At 51.6% G+C, this 14576-nt stretch overlaps 1 protein-coding gene across 5 annotated transcripts in view; it reads right to left on the bottom strand.

Annotated features, from left to right (window-relative positions):
* Positions 1 to 14576, bottom strand: part of HIVEP3 (HIVEP zinc finger 3) — a 508837-nt gene that overhangs the window by 176124 nt on the left and 318137 nt on the right. The gene's annotated exons all lie outside the window — the stretch shown is intronic.

The following is a 14576-nucleotide window of genomic DNA, read 5'->3' as shown; positions in this document are numbered from 1 at the left end:
AACAGAGGCAGAAAGAAACAAACCCAGTTATGTAGAGTCACCAACATAGCAGAGTTTAGGGGAGGCTGCAGCTCAGTAAATACGCCCCCTCCACTGCCCCCACCCACAGGAATGCCAGATGCAGAGTTCAGGGCAACCAGGCAAATTCTAGGCCCTGCCAACCCCTTGGGCACTCCTGCCTGCTTTGGCTCAGGTGTTGGACAGGCACTTTGGAGGAATGGTACCTAAAGAGGAGCAGAGAAGTCAGGGACTAACAGAGGCTTAGCTCAGGAAGCAGCTTCCATCAGGAGCCTGGAGAGCCTCAGAGAGATTTCCAGCTTATGCCAGGCTGCGTCTGATAGGGTGCAAGCAAGCCCCGTGCCTCAGAGAGACAGCCCTGTTCAAGTCCAAGCGGAAAGCAGCTGGACCGTGCTCCTCCCCCCATCCTGTTCTTTGTGCATCAGCCAAGGGATCAGCCTCCCGATGTATCCTGGTCTGCATGCCGTGCCTCTTCAGAGTCCCCACCACCCCTCCCCAGCACTGAACAAACCACAGGAACAGTCTTTAGGGGCCATTTTCAGGGCTGGAAAGATCCTAAACCGTCATCTAAAGTGACCAAAGGGGAGACAGAAGCATAGAGAACAGGGGCGTGCTCTTAACCTGCTGTGTGACCCTGGGTGGTCAATATCACTGCCAGCTTGGACATTCCATGGTTCTGCTTCAAAAGGACAAGCACATGTGAAATGGTAATTTAACTCTTCAGAACCACATGGAATGGCTTTAACCGTAGCCATTAGCCTTAGTCGGAGTGAGGGTCTGACCCTCCTCCCTGCCCCATCTCTCTTCCTCCAACAGCTGGGTCCCCTGCACTCACCTGCAAGTTTAGTCCCACCTCTGGTTCTCGAACCCATCATTATAATCATCTAAAGAACCTCCAGCTCAGACTTCCCTGCCCTAATACTGTGCCCGGTTCCTGGAAACTGTCACGGTCTTGTTCCCAAGGCCCGACACCCACCTTATTCCTCAGCCTTGGCCCAGCGCCCAGCTGCAGCCCCACAAACCCAGTGCTGGCACTGTGCAGGAGGGTGGTGACACGATGGTGGCCAACAGTGGCTTACGAAGCACGTGCTCCCTGCCAGGTGCTCATCTGAGAATTTTACAGGGATTACTTTATCAAATCCCCAAAGAGGGTTACGTCAGGCAGCTGCTATCATTACTCCCATTTTATAGATAAGGGAGCTGAAGGCCAGCTTACCAAAGGTCACTTTGGCTGGTAAGTGGCAGTGCCCAGATGTCCCCCTGCCAGCCCACGTTGGCCGTTTCTCTGGACTCTGCTCTGCTGTGGGCCTGGACTGGATTCTCCCACTGCCACCCTCTGGGCTGGCCTTGAGTGCCTGCCCCACCCCCGTGGGCATGGTTGATCTCAAGTCCCTAGCCTCTCTCTCCCTAGCACTTTAGGCTGCTCTCATGTCCTTCAGAGAGGATGTGAGATTTGACAGGACCCAGAATAACATGCTGAGAGCATGGGGTGGGGGGCAAGAAGAGGCCAAAAATCAAGTCTGGTTACTTGCAAGCGTAGACCCTATAAGTGCACCCATGAGCTGGTCCCATCTCTCACCCACTCACCAGCAGTCGCTGGGCTATAGCTTCAGGGTGCTGTTGGCACCTAACATCCAGGGGAAGCTGAGTGGCACAGTGAAAAAGCTTGCCGGTCCTGTGTTCAGACCCCAGTCCTGTCCCTTAAAGTTCTGCGAGCTTGAGGCACGTCCATGGGAATGGTGCCTCTTTCAGCATCCGACCCCCTGCTGTGAAATGGGGTTAATGATACCGATCTTGCGAGGCCTTCCTGAGGAATGTGAAACGCTTTCAACAAGTGCCTGGCTCTCAGGGGCGCCTGCTCCCCTTGGCATTGGCTGTCTCCTGATGCCAGGGATGGCCTCTCGGTGCTGAGAAGCCTGAGCAGTCCCAACGATGCCCACCACGTGGCTGGCAGGGCCCCGAGCACACTGGGCATGCACGCTGGAGATAAGTACAGGGTCCAGGCACCTGTTTCTGAACAATGGGCTATTCTGGGGTTTTAATTGCTCATCAAGGGGAAGTCAGACTCTGGCCAGTGACCAACCCTGGAGGGTCAGGACAAGCACTGGGGTGGCAAACACACCCAGGGGCAGGTGCAGAAACGCCAGCCAACAGGTGACAAATCCCAGAATGTCACTGAGAGAGGGCACTTAAAAAGCCTCTGGGGTAAACACTCTCACAGTTGACAAATGGGGAAGCTGAGGTCCAGCGGGGAGAGGGCTTAGATTCACTGCTTCCACAAAGGTTCATCAAGTACCTCTTTGAGGCTCGGTTCTGTGCTCAGCCTCAGGGACCTGACAGTGTGTGGGAGACAGAAGGCACACATGCAATCCCAGTGCCTTGTGACAACTGCCAGGAGGAGACACGGATGGGGCCGCGGAAGCAGGAAGGAGGCACACCACCCTAATCACGTGGTCGTGCATTCATTCATTCATTCATTCATTCACTATGTGCTCAAGGCTCGTCTGTACCAGGCACTGCTTAGGTGCTGGAGGCACAGCCCTGAATAAAGTCCAGTTCCAGCTCTCATGGGGTTTACAGTCTCATGGCAGACAAAGGGAGTCACAGATAAAAGAAGAGGGGTATGATAGAATGTCAGGGCATGTACTACAGAGAAAACTACTGCATGATAAGGGAACAGTGGGCACCTGCCGCTGGTGGATGTTTTAGGTAGAGATGGGCAGGTGGATGCCAACAATGAAAAATTAACTTGAGCACGTGAAACAGGCAGGGCAATGAATGCTCTGCCTTCTGAGTGAAGAGGGGAACCAAGGCCCTGAGATGACCTGCCTCAGGGGTCACAGAGAACCAGCAACAGACTCAGGAACTGCCCCAGGTCTCTGGTCTCACAGGCCAGAGGTGGTCCCCCGTACAGCACGGCAGCCCCTCTGCGCCTCCAGCCACTGTCCCTGCTCCGTCCTCCCTGGGGGTTGGGGAAAGCACCAAGGGCCTCTGGTGGGTGCGGGCCCGGCTCCTTCAGCCACCACTTCCTGGCTCACAGGTCACCCACACCAGCCCCAGGCAATGAAGACTGACAGCCAGACCCTGGGCCATCCAGACTCAGCAGGCTTGTCCCTCCCCCTGCCACCTCCCACCGATGTCAGTGGTGCCTTGGTGTCAGACACACGTGGTCCCTCCACTTCTGAGTTGTGTGACCTTGACAAATTCAGCAGAGCATGGAGCCATGGGGGGATTAAATAAAGTGAGGTGTGAAGTGTCCACAAGAGTCCATGGCCCACAGTGGGCTGGAGAGGGCGGCCACCTTCCCTTCCTGCATCGGCTCCCTCCCGCCCTGCGCCTGGCCCGCATCCCAGAGCATCCCTCCCTCCTCAAGGCTCCCACAGCCCTCAGAGCACTCGTGTTCTCTTCCTGCGTCTGCTGTTGGTCCCCGAAAAAGATCTCCAGCACCCGGAGCAGCTGCTGGCTCCTGCATGTCTCCAGGCCACCGGCTGTGGACTCAGCTTAAAGTCACACTCGGCACTGCTCCATAAACACCCCCCACCATGCAGCTTCCAGCCAGGAAAGCTGAACTTGAAGAATCATGGGGAAGGTAGAACAGTGGATTCAGAGTCAGATTCCTTACCAGCCTAATGACCCTGGGCAATTTTTTTTTTTTTGGTAACTGAGGATAATAATCAGTGCCCAAGTTTCTGCAAAATTACATGGTGATTTTAATATTATTGTTTGCATTATAGAATTATAGGTTGAGACCAGAGTTTATTCCACTTGTAACCCGGTACTACAATCCTTTCCACAACATCCTGCCCCCGGGCTTCCTTCTCTAGTTGAAGTCTCCAATGATGGGGAACTCACTACCTGCTGGGCAGTCCCTGCCATGTTTTGACTGTTACTGAGCATTAGAAACGTTGCTGCCTGTTGTTTGAAGACCTGCCATGCTGAGCTCTGGAATGCAGAGAGATGAGTGGGTGGTGAGCAAGCCTGGGGGGGAGGGTCTGGGGAGAGGTGCGGACCTGGAAATAACACCTGTAATCACTGGGCCAGGGAGGCTCTCTGATGTAAGCCCCTCCACAGTGGTCAGCTCCTCCTTCCCAGATAAGCTCCCACTAATGGTGTCTACTCTGCCCAAGGCTTCAGAGCCAGCCCAGCCCTTCCGGAAGACATCCTGTCCGGGCTGCCTCCTGCCTAGGGTTGCTCAGCGGCTGGACCACAGGGCCCTGGGTTCTCAAGCCATGATGTATGATTAATGACTCTGATGAGCTCACCAGCCCATGGAGGGAGGGTCGATCTGAGGGGAGGCCAGAGGAAGGCTGGTTATGGATTTTAACCCTCTGATGTTACTGGCTGGGAATTTAACATCAATAATTCAAAGCAGTGGGGAGGAGGGGTTGAGAAAAATGCAAAAGAGAGAGGGAGGTAAGGACAGAAAAAGCAAGCGAAGGGAAGAAAAGGGATGGAGGAGGGGAAGGAGAAAGGAAAAAAAGCACAGATGTATTTACTGACTGTCTCCCGGGTGCCACTTTCACCTCCTTTAGCTCCTTTTAAGTCCCATTGAAATCTGTGAAGCAGATACCATCATCCCCATTACCCAGATAAAGAAACTGAGGCTCAGAGAAGAAAAGTGAGGGTTTCAGGGGTTGAGGGGATATAGAAAGAACCTAGGTTCTGTCTGCTACACCTTGACTCGGGAGTGTAATAAGGTGAGGGAACACAGAAGGTGGGTCCCTGCCAGCCTGAGGATACCCAGCCCCAGCTCACACTCTGGGGCTGACATCTGGTGAGATGAGTCTGGAGGACTCTGCCCCAAGGAGAGAAACTAGTTGTTGGCCTTCTGGACAGCGCCAGAACTTTGTTTCTGGAGATGAAAAAATTAACTGCTATATTTAAAAGCATTGTTCGGTTGCTATGGCAACAGAGGGGCTAAGAATAATATAAAAAGATGATATGCCAGGTTGTCACTGGCAACCCAGTTTTAAGGGTGTGTGTATGTGTTTTAAAAGGGGGGTGTGGGGAGGAGGGAGGTGGCGACGTTCAGACTGTTTTCTCTGCTCCCTCTGGCACCAGCTGCCCCAGTGACATGTCCAAGATGTAGCCAGCCTGGGATCTCACAGGTCTTACCTGTGAGAGCTGGCACTTCCCGGCCCCGAGCCTAAAGATAAAGGTGGTTCTCATTCCCTAATTGCTGTCCCCTCCTGGCAGCTCCCCATTGCCTGGGCAGCTTCCCTCAGCTGTGGAACCCCAGCCGGAGGCACCTCTCAAACAGATGGCCCCAAAATAGCTTCTTCTCTCCAACCTGGGAGCTTGCAGCCAGCCTGGCAGACTCCCTGGGGACCACCAGGGAAAACAGATGGTCGGGAGAGAAGAGCAGGAGACAGATTTATTGATCTGCAGCCTGGATGTCAGGGCTGGATGTCAGGCTTGGGCAGACACGGGCACGGGGTGGCCCCGGCTCTCTGAGGAGCCCTGGAGAGAAGCACGAGGTCTAACCTTGGTCTGGAGCCTGGGCCCAGGTGACCTGGAGGGGACCCACAGCAGGCCTGACCAAGGGCAGGAAGGTGGATGGCAACTGTGACCCCCTTGTACACCAGCCAGCTGCTTGTCAGGGCTGAGATGGAAGCACCCATGGGAGACATGGAATAACTAGACAGCAAAAAGACGAACAAACAAAATCCTCAGGGCAGTTCAATAACAGTCACGTTCTGGAAAGAGATCTGTTATTTTTACCTTTGTCATGGTCATGCAATTTGGAGGGAAGCTGTGAAATCGGCCTGACCAGGGTTCCTGTGTCACATACTGCTGTGTGACCTCAAGCAAGGCCCTTAGCATCTCTGGGCCTCAATCCTACCATAGGTAAAAAGACAATGATTTTTTTTTAGGACAGTGGTTGGGCCTCAATAAACTGGAGTTTAAAAAGCGCAGGGCCTAGCACACAGAATATCTTCAGTGGATGGCGCCTCCCACCAGGAGAAACCTTTACTTCAGCGCTTTTCTATTCAAGCCAACCCCGAAGACCATGGAGGCACCTGTGCGAATAAATGAGGAATGAGGTACAGTTGGGGAGGTGCCATCACAGACAGATGGCCAGGGAGGCCCCCAGGGTGGCCGGATGTGCCTGGAGGGGTCAGGGGATTCTGAAGGAAGGGGATGGTCTAGCAGAATAAAGAGGAGAGGGAGAAGGAAGACATTCCAGGCAGAGGAATGACTCGAACAAAGGCAGGGAGAAGGGAGAGCACAAGGAGGGTCTGAGAGCAGGGGACAAGCTCACTGGGCTGGAACCTACTGGCAAGGAGGGCTCGCTAGAGAAGGGAAATGATCAGATCTGTGTTTCAGAAGGACCCCGTGTCTAGCTCAGCAGGGAAGCTAGATGGGTCAGGTGAACCGGAGGCAGGGATGCTGGTGCAAGAGTTAAGGTCAGAGATAAAGGGGCCTGGGCTAAGGCGGGACAGGGCTTTATAGTTTACAGGGTGTACCATGCCCATTACCTCATTTGATCAAGCCAGGATGGACAGAGGGGACAAGCTCTCTCCCATCCCTGCCTACAGGGCTTCCCATAGGCTGGGGTCACCCACCATGTAGAGAATAGCTACATATTGATTGCCAAGCATCCTCTAGAAGCAGGCAAGTCCAGGAGAGCTGGAGAGGCCCAGACAAAGAAGTCTCATGGGTGGGCATGGTCAGGGAGGGCTTCCTGGAGGAGGAGCAGTGGTGAGCCTTCTAGGCAGACGGTATGGTACAATTAAAGCTTGACGAGGGGACTGGTCTAGTGCACTGGGGAAAGTAGCTCCAGGACCCACTGCAGCTGAGGCCTCCTGTAGGAGAGTTGGGAGAAAGCAGATTGGAGATGCGGGCAGGGTTAGATCAAGGAAAGCCATGAATCCCAGGCTGAGTCTGCATTCTCCTATGGGCAGTGAAGACCGGTGGGAAGCTGAGAAGGGCTGAGGCAGGATGGGGAGATGTAAACAAAGCAGTTTCAGGAAGCCAATCTGGGTCAGACACCGAATTCCTCGTTCCTTTCCCCAACCCTCAAATATAGGATGCTCCTTCTTCCCCAGCTGTGTGAGTGCCAGCAACAGACACCAGACTTCAAGCAGCACGTCATGGAAAATGGGTATGTTTTCAACCTGGGCCTCATAGGAGTTCAGGCTGAGTTAGCCCATGGGCAGAGAGCTGACGCTAAGTGGCTTAGCGTTCTGGGAACCAGAACTTGGGCAGAGATCTCAGGGCCGGGGCAACCCCATAAATCTTAGTCTCTCTCTTTTCTCCCTCCTTCAACGAATATAATTGAGCACCTACTATGTGTCAGACAGTGTTCTAGGCATTGAATCAGATAAACAAAACCCCTTTTAGAGCTTAAATTCGAATAGGAGAAACAGACAACAGTCAACAAGTAATGGGGAAGAGTATTTCAGGCAGAGGGAATGGTACATGCACAGGTCATGAGGCAGAAAAGAGCTTGGTATGTTTCTCTGACTCCTCATCTTAGTGTCTTGGGGAAAAGAGAGGCTTAGAGAGGTTAAGTGACTTGCCCGGAGTCACGTTGCTGATTAGTGGCCAAGCAGGGCCAGAGGGCACGTTTGTTGCCTGCTGGTTGAGGGCTTGTCCACCACTGAACAGGCAAATGGCCACATTTCAGGATGTGGGCTAGAGCCAGGGTGTGGGCACGGACTACTGACTGTGAGGGGGAAGCAGACCTGGGAGTGGGTCAGTCATTCAGCCAACAAATATTGACTGATGGCCTACATGTCAAGTGCTGGCTGTGCTGGGCCCTGGCATCTATCAGGGCATATATGGACAGAAGTTTATGTCCTCATGGAGCCCACATTCTAGTGAAGATTGGAGGATATGGGGATCACAGGACTCCAGGATCCTAGAATTTATGGTCAGAATCTGGGAACTGCAGAATGAAAATGATTGCATCTGAACATCAGAGAATTCAGAATCAGCTTCTCAGCATATGACAGTTGGCAGGGCCCTTCAGCAGCATTTGGCCCATTTTAAGGAGGGAGGAACTGAGGCCTGGTGCATTGAATGTCCCACAGATGGCAACCAGAGGGAGAGCCAGGACCTTTACACCAAGGAGTCCAGTTCCTGGGCCAAGGTGATGTTTGTGGGCAATGGAGATGAGCATATGGGCTTGGGGGACAGACAGCCTGGTTGTGCATCTGCACCCCTTGCTTGCTGTGGCATGGAATCTTTCTGAACCTTGGTTTCCTCATCTGAAAAATGGGACTAACAGGGCATCTACCTCAAGTAATTCTTGCAAAAATTAAAATAACACATGTAAAGTGCTTAGCATGGTAAATGCCCCAAATGCTTGCAGTTGTTATAATTATTAGTGAACCTTCAAGGACACTGGTATTTACCTTTGTAGGTGACAGAGATTGGACCCTTCTGGAATCAGAATGGCTGGCCTGCCCCAGCTCGCAGGCTTAGTACCCTGAAGAGGGTCTGCCAGGCATGACAGCTGATGGAGAAGAAGGATTGTTTCACTGTCACCTCAAAACAGAAATATGGTGCGTGTGGCCTGGCACAAGCCTGCTCCCTGCTCCTGCCCCTCCCCTCCCTTTCTTTCTACTCCCTCCTCTGTCTCCGTCTCTGTCTCTCTGTCTCTCTCTCCCTCTCTCTCTCTCTCTCTCTCTCTCTCTCTCTCACACACACACACACACACACACACACATACACACAGAGGCATGTGCTGCAATTATAGCCATAAGACACTGACCCACCTCAGGGCAGTGGGAGCTGAGACCAAAGGGAAGCAAAGAAGTTTCCGGTGGATTCTAGCCAGGGATCTAGGTGCGTGTTCCAACCCTCCCTCTTGGCTGTGCTGAAACTAGCCTTGATGGGACTAGGGCCTACCCGAAGTTTGGGTTGGGAAAGAGCCCATAGCCAAGTGGAACTGATAAGAAACACACCCTTGGTACGGTGAGAGACCAAAGCCAGACAGCTGCAACAGAGGGATCAGAGTGTGCTGCAGCAGCTATGGAGAGTAGCCTGCACAAAGGCAACGAGGCACCCCAGAGGACTTCCTGGAGGAGGAGGAAAAAGAGTAAGGTTTCATTTGAGCTTTGAAGAATGGGGAGGATTTGGCTAAACAGACTTCATTGTTTAATATGGGAAATAGCATTATAAGCAGAAAGCAAAATGAAACAAGACAAAAGTACAAAAGCACAGAGGCGGAGAACAACAGTGAGCCTCCATTGACGACCTAGGTTTTTTCTAAGTTGGAAGTAAGATGTGAGGGGGAAGGTGGAGCAAGAAGACCTTTCGCCTCCACTTTTCACCTTACCTTGAGCGAACAGTTATTCCTTCATTCATGGGAATAACTCGCCTATCTAAAAAAAGTTGAGGCAGCCTAAGCAAGTCATTTTTCCTTCCCGTGCCTCAATGTTTCCATCTCCCAAATGGGTGTATCCTTGTCATGGGAGGGAGACTGCCCCAGAGCAGTTGTTCCTGACCAAAGGACAGGCCTTGCTGGCCCATACTGCTCAGGAGGCCTGTGGCCAAGTCCCCACCAGGAAGGCTTAGCATATCTGAAAGCCTTGGGCTTCCCGAGACATCCATCTTTCTGGGGCAAAAGCCACAGTATCAGAGAAGGATGAGGCAGTGACCAGGCTCCGAAGAGGAACACACAGAATCCTTCCTGAGCTTCACCTCAACCTCACGGCAGCCCCAGGTGGGGCAACTCACGTCCACACCACACCGGGGAAGTGAACCTTTGAGAAGCGCCGTGTCTTACTTGAGTCTTCCACCTGGTTAAGTGGCAGAGCCAGGGTCTGAACCCAGGACAGTGTGACTCCCAGCCCCCAAGTCCTCTCCATCAGGCCAAGCTGTTTCTTGCCTTAAGTTGCCCAGGCTGGGGGCACCGCCACATACAGAGTACCTCCATATCTATTCCCAAGCCTCCTTTAGAGTAGAAGCTCAGGGTGGAAGCAATTTATTCCCAGTCACACAGGACTCAGACTTTGGAGGCTGGATGGGGGCCAGCCACACCCACCATGCCAGAGGTCCAGCCTCGACTCTGGCCCTGATTTCAGCCACGTGTCCCTTGCAAGCCATCTTGAACCTTCCTATGCTGCCCCTGTCCACCCTCAAACATCCTCCCAGGACCTCCTCTATGGCCCAGATACTGGAAAGTCTCCAGAGCAGCCAGGGAATTCCATTCCCAGAGCAGCTCGCTAAACCTGATGCGCTTGCAACACCACCTCTGTGCAGGCCCTCAGGGCTGCTCCCAGGCTGCAGACAGCAACTCTTGAAGGCTAAGAAGAAGGGAGACGCTGTAGTTTTCTTCACCGGAAACATCCCACAGATAGGATGGTTCATTCATAGGTTGATTCCATTTGGACACGCTCAGAATGGCTTTGAGTCCCTCTAGGAAAAAAAATGTGTTCATTCAGTCCTGGCTCACCCAATTCAAGCGCTGAATTACTATTATTATTATTCCACTTTTTCCAAAACATATTCTGTGCAATTCCTATGCCAGGTGTTGAAGGAGCCACAGGTGGAACCGGAACCAGGCTTTGATGTCAAGGAGCTCGTAAGTAGAGAAATTGGAACCCTCGTGCACTGGTGGTGGGGTGTAAAATGGCACAGCCACTATGGAATCAGTGTGGCAGTTCATCAAAAAATATAAAAATAGAACCACCATATGATCCAGCGATCCCACTTCAGGGTATTTATCCAAAAGAAATTGAAATCAAGATCTCACTCCCATGTTCACTGCAGCATTATTCACAATAGCCAAGATGTGGAAACAACCTAAATGTCCATGGATAGGTGAATGGATAAAGAAGATGTGGTATATACATACAATGAAATATTATTCAGCCCTAAAAAGAAAGGAAATCCTGCCATATGCAACAACATGGATAAATGTGGAGGACATTATGCTAAGTGAAAGAAGCCAGTCACAGATGGACAAATACTGTTGATTCCACTTACATGCGGTACTAAAATAGTCAAACTCAGAAACAGAGAGCAGAATGGTGGTTGCCAGGGGGTGGGGGATGGGAGACGTGGGGAGTTGCTGTATAAGGTTTCAGTGAAACAAGGTGAATAAGTCCTAGAGATCTAATGGATAACATCATGCCTATAGTGAACGGTACTGTATTGCACACTGAAAATTTTGTTAAACATGCTAAGTGTTCTTATGACAATGAAAAAAAAAAGCTGGTAAACCAGAACAATAGATTCACAGGTGCACAGTTTAATTAATAATGCTAGTGGCAAAGATGTATATAATCTGTATCCTGTGTCAGGCACGGTTCTGAGTTTTTAACCTGCATTAACTCATTTAACACTGGCAATGAGACAATGAAGGATGGATTATTATCATCTCTACTATACAGATGAGGAAACTGAGGCACCGACAGGTTGAGTAACTTACCCACCATCACAACCACTGTGCTCACAGGCACAGAACCGGGATCAGAACCCAGGCAGTCAGCTCCAAGGCTGTGCCCCTAGCCCTACACTGGCAGCATCTTGATCAGCAGAAGTATATTCCCAAACAGAGCTGTGCGTCGGGCAGTATAGAGGCAGGCGTGAATGACCCCATCCGAGGGAGTGATGCCTGACCTGGACTCTCAGTGGGGAAGAAGCCCCATCACCCTTGAAGACTAAGGAAGCCAGTAGAGAACGAGTCCCAGGAGGAGCCCCTGTCCCCGCAATCCCTACCTTCCCCGCCCTGACCCAGTCGGGTCCCCTTCCTCCAGCTGCAAGCTCCCAGGGCTCTTTGTGTGTGTCCTTTGCAGGGTGGACACCGTCTGCTTTGCCCCAGCTGTAGGCTTGTCTCAGCTCTCTCCAGAGCAGAGCCCTTGTCCCACCCACTTCTGCCTTCTCCAGCTCCCAGCACAGACCTGGGATGTAGCTGGTGCTTGTGAAATACCTGTTGAATTGACATGAATTTCTTGCAGATGCCCAGGCTGGCGCTGACTGGACTGGGACACTGGCAAAACAAATTTGACCTCCTCTCTCTTTTTTCCTTCCTTCCTTTCACTTTCAACAGGTATTTGTTGAGTATCCCCTACATGAAGCAGCTGGGATATGGCAGGACAGTTCCTATTCTCCAGGGACACACAGTCCAGTGGGGGAGAGAGACCAGCAAAAAGACAATTACAGTGTGACTAGTCCTGGCATGGGGTGAATCCAGGGGGCACATTGGATGGGCAACCTTAAGTGCTGAGAGGCAGTCAAGTTACCTCCTAGAAGTGGCATCTAAACTGCGATCTGTAGGAATCTACAGCCTGAGTTCCTGTGTATGTGTGTGTGTGTGTGTGTGTGTGTGTGTGTGCATGCGTGTGTGCATATGCATGTGCCTGCCAGGTAGGGGGAGGGAGGTGAAGCCCGGAGCTTTCTAGGAAGAGGGAACCACATTTGCAAAAGCCCAGAGGCACAGAACTGCGCTCTGGGGTGGGTATAGCACGAAGGTGGAAAAGGAGATGGAAAAGAGTGGGGTAAGATCCCAAGGGCCCTTGCAACTCACTCTAAAGGAATGTGGCATTTAACCCTGGAGGCCACAGGGAGCTACTAAAAGATTTTATGCGAGGGACAATGCAACCAGATTTGTGTTTTTGAAAGATCCCCCTGGTGCACTGTGGAGAACAGAATGCAGGGATGCGGTGGTGGCAGTTAGACGCAGCTGCAGAAATCCCAGTAAGACAAGGTTGTTAGCAGTGGGGGAGGGAGGGAAGGGACACACCTGAAAGATCTTGAGTCACCAGGACCTGACTACCTTGGATGGGGTGAAGGGTGTGTCAGAGATGAAGCCTGAGTTTGGGGCTTCCCATCCCTTCTGGGGGCCCCATCTTCTCTTTGCCACCATCTCCATCCTCATTCCATTGCCGAAAACGGAAGTCACGGGATTCTTGGGGGCACTCCATGCAACACTAAACTTCTGCTCCGTCCCATGAACTGGGAACAACTTTACCAGCAGAAAATGCACCCACACTGTAAAATCATAACCCACACATGCACATCCATCATAAAAAACATTCTGCGAAACTCAGCAGAATGGCTGATTCTGATAATTCTCATTAATATTTGTCGGCAACTTGTACATTTCATTTTATTGCCTGTGAGCACTCATTAGCAGTCAAGCAGTAGCAGGTGCCAGGATCTTAAGGAAATTCAATGGGAGAAAAATGTGAAATTGAGATAATTCTAAGTAGTAATTTTGTTCTCTAATACCAATTGGGAAGAGACAGATATCAATTTAGTTTAGCTGTGGAACATCTCAGCACAGCTTTCAGAACATGAGCCGAAGCCCTCCAATAGATTTCTCTTGGTCAGGGTTAGAGAGCAATCTGCTTAAGTAGTTCATGCTAAAGAATGAATGACCAGCAGGGTACTCTGACCCCTCCTGGTGGTATGAGCAGCTTGGTTTAGGGACGGAGAGCAAGTAGCTTTCCCCACTTCTCTGAAGGCCATCATCTGTCTGTCCACCCAGAGAACACAGCCTTTAGTTTCTCCTGGGATTACAGCAGCCTCAGGGCAGCCCCAACATGAACCTTCCTCTCCAGGTTTACAGGGGTAGCATCAGGTAGTGCCTTGGGGTGGACCTTTGCTTCCCTTCCACCACCACTGTCACCTTCCAAAGCAACTCCAAGAAAACAAACTGTCTCAGTCCGTCTGAACTGCTGTAATAGAAATCCAGAGACCAGGTGGCGTATAAACAACAGAAACTTATTTCTCACAGTTCTGGAGGCTGGGAAGTCCAAGATCAAGGAGCTTGCAGATTCGGTGCCTGGTGAGGACCTACTTCCTGGTCCACAGACAGCAGTCTTCTCGCTGTGTCCTCACATGGTGAAAGGGACAAGGGAGCTCTCTGGTTCTCTTTCATAAGGACACTAATCTCGCTCACGAGGGCTCCACTCTCGTGACCTCATCACCTTCCAAAGGCCCCACCTCCTAATACCATTACATTTATTAGGTTTCAACGTATGAATTTAGGGGAACACATTCAATCTATAGAACAAACACAAAATCTAGGTAAAAAGTGTGCTGACTCTGCAAATGCAGCTTTAAGATAAATCGATATGCTCTCACCTCCACCAGAACACTGCCTGCACGATCTTCCTCTGAGAGAGAACAGCTGCTGGGGAGGGGGAGGCTGGTTCCCCCGGGAGAAGGGGGCTACCTTCACATGTAAGGCCGAGGACTGAATGAACAAAAGGATTGGGCTTTTGCTTCGTGCAGTACAACTGCTGCCAACTAAAGTGAAAAAAAGTGCTCGTCGAAGAACACCATTCTGCAGATGGAAGAATGAAGACCAGAGAATGGAGACTTGCACCAGATGACCATACTCAGGGGTTTCCTGAACATCTGGCCACATCCACCCTCCCTGGCCCTTTGAGACACGGCGGAGGCTGGAGGCACCCCGCTCTGAGCGGAGGTCACAGTTTGGGAGGCATCTGGTGCTGTGTAAAGAATCAGAGGTCAGAGCCCCAGCCCCAGCTCTCACACACACGCCCTGCACAAACCTGGGCAAGTCACTTAACCTCTTTGGTTTCAGTTGGCAAATATAGACTGGGAACAAAGGCTGGGTTACACGGGATCACTTC

Source organism: Balaenoptera physalus (genome assembly GCF_965194825.1).
Source record: "Balaenoptera physalus genome assembly, chromosome: 1".
Classification (NCBI taxonomy): domain Eukaryota; kingdom Metazoa; phylum Chordata; class Mammalia; order Artiodactyla; family Balaenopteridae; genus Balaenoptera; species Balaenoptera physalus.
This window is presented reverse-complemented; position numbering and strand designations above follow the sequence as displayed.